Genomic DNA, 6600 nt, shown 5'->3' with positions numbered 1-6600 from the left:
GTTCAACATCATTAGCCGTTAGGGAAATGTAAATTACAACCACAAATAAAATATCACTATATGTCTATCAGAATGGCAGAAATAAAAATTAGTGATAACACCAAATGCTAGTGAGGATACAGAAAAACTGGATCACTAATCATACATTGCTGGTGGGAACGTAAAAGGTATAGCCACTCTAGAAAACAGCAGTTTCTCTTAAAACCAAAAAATCACTTACAGTACAATGCAGCAGTCTCACTCCTGGGCATTTATTCCAGAGAAATGACCACTTATATTCATGTAAAAACCTGTACAAGAATGTTCATATTATTCATAATACCTAAACACTGGAAACAACCCAGATGTCCTTCAATGGCTGATAAACAGGGCATTTATTCCAGAGAAATGAAAACTTATGTTCATGTAAAAACCTGCACATGAATGTTCATATTATTCATAATAGCTAAACACTGGAAACAACCCAGATATCCTTTAATGGATGATAAACTATGGTACATACATACCATGGAGTACTACTCTGCAATAAAAAGAAACAAAGTATTGACATAAACAACCAGGTGGATGGATCTTAGGGAAATTATGCTGAGTCAAAAAAGCCAATTTCAAATGGTTACATACTGTATGCTTCCATTTATATAATATTGTTGAACTGTTGTAAATATAGAGATGGAAAACAGATTAGTGGCTGCCAGGGATTAGGGCTTTGGGGGGAGGGGGAAGAGTGGCTACAAAGGAGTTACATGATGGAACACTTCTGTATCGTCATTGTGGTGGTAAGACTACTCCTGTTATAAAATTGCCTCGAGCTATAGACACGCACACACAAACACACACACACACAAGTACAACTATAGAACTGTTGAAATCTGGATAAGCTCTGTGGATGGCAGCAATGTCAATTTCATGGTGTCATTATTGTACTATATTACGTATAGGTACTCTATATATTATATGTATATAGTTATATAAGTTACTAACATAGGGTGAGGAGGGGTGAAGTTTCAGGAGACCTGTCTGTACAGTTTTATGCAATTCCTGTGAATCTATAATTATCTCAAAATAAAAAGTTAAAAAATGTAAATTAGATCATATCAGATCTCTTACTTAAAATCAGTAGGAGACTTACTAATCAGAATTAAAAGAAAATTCAAGTTCCTTCCCTTATGTCATCTTCTTCCTAACTATGTCTCTGACCTCATCTCACTCTCCATCTTATTAGTAAAGCTAAAGCCACGCACATCCTCTTTTGCATACTCTGTACTCTTTCACATGCCCAAGATGTTTCACTTGTTTCCTTCCTGGAAAGCTCCTTACATATCTCATCTGCATGTCTTATCGTTCAGACTCACCTCAATGTCACCTTCTTAGAGAACCTTCCCTTTGCCCCCAGTCTAAAGCATCCCCGTCCACTCTGTTACTCTCCATGACATTACACAGTTCATTCCTTCCTAGCACCTGCCATTATCTGAATTTACCTTTGATCTTTGTTTATCAACTGTCTTCCTCCTTTGGAATGTAAACTCTATTAGAACTGGGGTCATGCTGTCCTATCTCTAGCAGTTTAGACAGTGTCTGGTCCTCAACTCCACTCAACTCCAAGGGACTCCCCCCCTCCACACACACACACACACACACACACACACACACACACACACACACTAAGCAGCATTCCTCTTGCCCTTCAGGTTCTGAACAACTTCAAGAAATATAATAAAAGGGTAAAGACAGAAGTGAAAATATCACCTGTATTACCAGTAGGGGCTAATTTGGAAGCGTAGCCTAGGCAAAGCTAACTGGCTGTGGAATTAGGCAGCCTTACCCATTGGGTCCCAGCCAACTCTGAGCTGCATTAAGCCCTCCTTCTCCAGCACGTGGAACATAAATGCATGCTAAATATTTTGTCAAGGAAAGAGGGAAGAAATAAAGGCTGTGACAAATCTCTGAGTCCTCTCTCGTATTGGGTTTGGGAATAAGGCACAGAGGCCTGCTGATTTAAGGATACCAGGCCCAGATGGAGGATAGGGTGAAGGTTAGAGACACAGGTAGGAGGCAGCCTGTAGAAAATCTCACATGCCAAGGCATTAGGAAGCTGTTCAAAAGGAAGTTGGGGTGATGGTACATCTTTTAATCCAATTCCATCAGCTCATTTACTTTGGTGCTATTTTCATTATTTGTGGGGGGGGGGAGGTGTGAGTGTTTGCTTTTCCTATGACTAAGCTCACATCAGTACTCGACACAGGTATAGTATTAAGCAATCCATCGACCTTAATAGAGTTTATGTCTTTCCCATAACTCTCTTGTCTCAAAAATAATAAAAGCACGCCTAACATGCCTACTTGTCAGCTACTATAAGGTGCCACATTAATTGGAAGTGGAATTTTAAAAAAAGGTAACTCATGAGTTCCAAACCATCACCACAGTATTTCCTTTAATGGAAAAATGAAAGTTTTGGGGAGCCAGATAGATATATCGTCTGGAGCAGTCTGGCTACAGTCATGAATAAGAGATTTTAAAAAGGTGAATGTGAGCAGAATCAGAGGAAAGGAATACAGGATATTCAAAAGTATGAGGGATAAACAATACAGCACACTTGAAAAAGAAAACCTTTGAGAAAGATGAAATGATGGGGCTTCCCTGGTGGCGCAGTGGTTAAGAATCCGCCTGCCAATGCAGGGGACACAGGTTCGAGCCCTGGTCCAGGAAGATCCCACATGCCACGGAGCAACTAAGCCCGTGTGCCACAACTACTGAGCCTGTGCTCTAGAGCCCGTGAGCCACAGCTACTGAAGCCTGTGCGCCCTAGAGCCTGTGCTCCGCAACAAGAGAAGCCACCGCAATCAGAGGCCCGCGCACTGCAACGGAGTAGCCCGCGCTTGCCACAACTAGAGAAAGCCCGTGCGCAGCAACGAAGACCCAACGCAGCCAAAAATAAATAAATAAAATAGGGCTTCCCTGGTGGCGCAGTGGTTGAGAGTCTGCCTGCTGATGCTAGGGGACACGCGTTCGTACCCCGGTCCGGGAAGATCCCACATGCTGCGGAGCGGCTGGGCCCGTGAGCCATGGCTGCTGAGCCGGCGCGTCTGGAGCCTGTGCTCCGCAACGGGAGAGGCCACAACAGTGAGAGGCCCGCATACCATAAATAAATAAATAAATAAATAAATAAATAAATAAATGAACAAGATGATGCTAATATTAAAAAAAAAAAAGATGAAATGATGTCTCTATTCTGAACCACTACCATCATCAAATGGCCACAATGTGTGTTGGACACACATCCAACTTTCTCTTGACAGTTTCCCCATTATTTCTCCAGATATATATGTGTAAAGATAAATTTAAAAATATAATACATATATTTCTATTTTTCCAGTTTGTCCTGTGCCTACTGAGCAAGCTTAAGCCCGTGTGTATGCTCTGCTCTGTCAAATGCTTCTGTGTGTGTGTGTGTGTGTTGTGTGTGTGTGTGTGTGTGTGTGTGTGTGTGTGTGTGTGTTTATACACTGGGGAAATAGGAGTGAGAGGTGCTGTGTGTAAAAACAAGATATACTGTGTTTTGGCGTCATTTTAAAGAGTCGTAATGGGTCACTAACAGCTTGGGGTACTAGTTTTTCTCCTTGTTTTCCTGTGGAAGAAGAGATCCAGAGCCCCAGAGTATCATGAAAGGAGGGAAGGGGAGGGGAAACACAGATTTTTACTTACTTCACAATTTTACTTAATGCCTATTTATAAAAAACAATCCTTTGAAAATGAACAGACCTCTCCACGTTAATCAACGTTGCTCAGTGTTGCAGAAAAAAAATATAAATCAACTGACATTTGAAAATGTCTTTTAGTCAGAACTTTACCCATATTAGTGAAAAACCACAAGTGCCACCCTGTAACTCACAAGAAAGAGTTTTTGAGACAGATTTGGGGAGTACATTTCTGTAAATAAGGAAGATGGACTACTTGCTTGACAGGGGCTTAAACTTTTCTCATGTTTGTTATGGCTTGATTCATATCGCCATTTGATTTTCCAACTGTTTATCCCTTGTCCCCCAGGTGTGTCAGTCAGGGTCCTGGCAGGGAGCAGAAGTACACTCAGGTGGAATTCATGAGAATTGGACAAAGGGACTATTTACAGAGGTAAGGGCAGGTTAAGGCACCACGGGCTAGCCTCAGAGTGGTGGTCTCTGCCATCCCTTGGGGCCCGTGGGAGCTGGTGTCTTGAGGGAGGGGATCCCCAGCGGGGGCTGAGGCTGTGGAGGGATGCAACCATTCCAGAACCATGTGCGGATCACAGAGGGATGGAGAAATATATTGACTTCACATTCCTTTAGCTCTCTACCTCCTTCTAGTACCTCCCATTCATACCTCCACGAACCCACCTGGAACCCAGAGGGCAAGGGAGCCCAAGGGCTATGGTCCATGGCAACTAGTTCCTTGGCACACAGAGCAGCCACAAGAGGAAGGCGAGGGTACACAGTGGTGGCAAAAAGAGGGAAGTGTGCCAATTCATAACATTGTGCTTGAATTCCAGGTGAAAGAAAAATTTGATGCAGCAGATTCCCTCTGGATAGGACCATTCAGGAGAGAGGGTGAGATAAGAAACTTTATAGTTTTTCTTTCTCATAAAAAAACAATGCAGTTGCCCGGACCTGTACTATTCGAGGAGTGAAAGAAGAAAGAGAAGATAGCACATTCTAGACTGGTCTCCAGAGGCAGCAGGCAGCCCAGATTTGAAGCAACTACCCTATGTTTGGGATGATTATGCCCCTTCATGCCAAAGTGTTGCTCCATTTTGCCTGGAATTCAGGCAAAGTTTGATTTAAGAGGCCTGGGTTCTCTGAGAAATTGTCTTGGCCAAAGAAGTGCTGACTTAGCTCACCAGGTCTTCAATCCCTGAGGTCAAGCCTTGTGGCATCCTCCTCCTGGGTTGCTCCTGGCAGAGCCTGATGGACTCATATTACTGTCACTGTGTGCTGGTCAGAAGTCCTACTGTTTAGAGTAAAGACAGGGATTATCTTGCCACCAGGGCTAGCTACATGGATGAAGTTAGAGTTCTTACAAGTGGCTGAGATTTGATGGAACATGAAAAGTCCCTTCTGAACTCCAGTGTTCTCCTTCAGAGGTCCTCTTTCTATCTTGTTTTTGTTGTTGTTTACTTGTTCATTCATTCAATAAGTATTTATTGAGTTCAATGGGTCAGGCAGAGGTACTATATCTTTCAATTCTAGGATATCCTGCAATGCCATAGTCCTGTTTCTCAGGGGTATAAAGACGAGTAAAATATAGAACATACAACGTACAACATACAAATTTAGGAAATGCAGTGAGTGGGAGAAACGGGTGATAAATCACATTGCAACATTGGGAGTACTGCAAGAGATACCAATCAAGAGTTGGAGACAGGACAGAGCAGTGAACTCTGCCTGGGGCAATGTAATGACCTAGGAAGTCCCACATCATCTATTACTTGGGTTAAGTCATCAAACACCCATATAAAAACATCAATATTTCCTGGGAGATGGGTGATAACTTTACCCATTAACAATTTTCAAGTCCGTATTATAGAACATGATCAACTTCTTTCTTCCTATGTATGCTTCTTCTCAGCATTTAAGGATGCTCAAGCCTTGTACCTCCTAAAGAATTCCTCCTGGAGTCCACTTCCCCCACCGCACCATGTCTCCTCTTCCCCTGTGTAGTAAGACTTTACACAAGAACTGTTTTCTTTCTTGCCGTCATCATTTTCCTACCTCCTAGTCACTCCTCATCTCCCAACTCACATCATCCTGGCTTCCACTCCAGCCACCATCGAAATGATCCTCCCTAAGATTAACAATGGCCTCCACATTGCTTGAGCCAATTGGCAACCTTTCAATCCTCAGCTTACCTGACTTCTCAGCAGCATTTGATGCTATGGACACCAGCTCCACTTGTCAACTTGGCATTTGTAAAACATTCTCCTGGTTTTTCTCCAGGAGTATTGCCATCTTAATGTTGTCTTCTAGTCCATGAACATAGACATGAGAGCGGTTTTAGGTTCACAGTCATACTGAACACAAGAGATTTCCCATGGGCCCTTTTGCCGCTGCATCGCACAGCCTCCCCCATTATCAACATCTTGCACTGTAGTGGTACCTTTGTCATAACTGATGAACCTACATTGACACATCATTATCACCAGAAGTCCATAGTTTACATTAAGCTTCACCCTTGGTGTTGTACATTTTATGAATTTGGACAAGTGTATAATGACATGTATCTACCATTATTGTACACGGTAATTGCATTGCCCTAAAAACCCTCTGTGCTCTGCCTTTTCATTTCTCTGGGACCTGATTTTTGGGAAGTTTAGGGATTCTAATTCAGAACCAGAATGACAAAATGTCTGATTCCAAAGCTCGAAGCCCGTAGTAATTATGTGCTGTTGTTTTGTCAATAAATACTTCCTGGTCAGTAGCCAGGTAAAGGAATTTCAGGCATACTTGTTTGAATACGGGCTTTTGAGATCTCAGTGGTTTTTCTCCTTTGGCTACCCCTTCTTAGTATTGTTTGCTGGATCACCCTCCCCTCTGTGATCTTCAGATGGTGCAATCCTTAAGGTCTTTCCCT

The sequence above is a fragment of the Lipotes vexillifer genome, unplaced genomic scaffold (assembly GCF_000442215.2).
Source record: "Lipotes vexillifer unplaced genomic scaffold, Lipotes_vexillifer_v1.1 scaffold1003, whole genome shotgun sequence".
Taxonomy (NCBI): Eukaryota; Metazoa; Chordata; class Mammalia; order Artiodactyla; family Lipotidae; genus Lipotes; species Lipotes vexillifer.
This window is presented reverse-complemented; position numbering follows the sequence as displayed.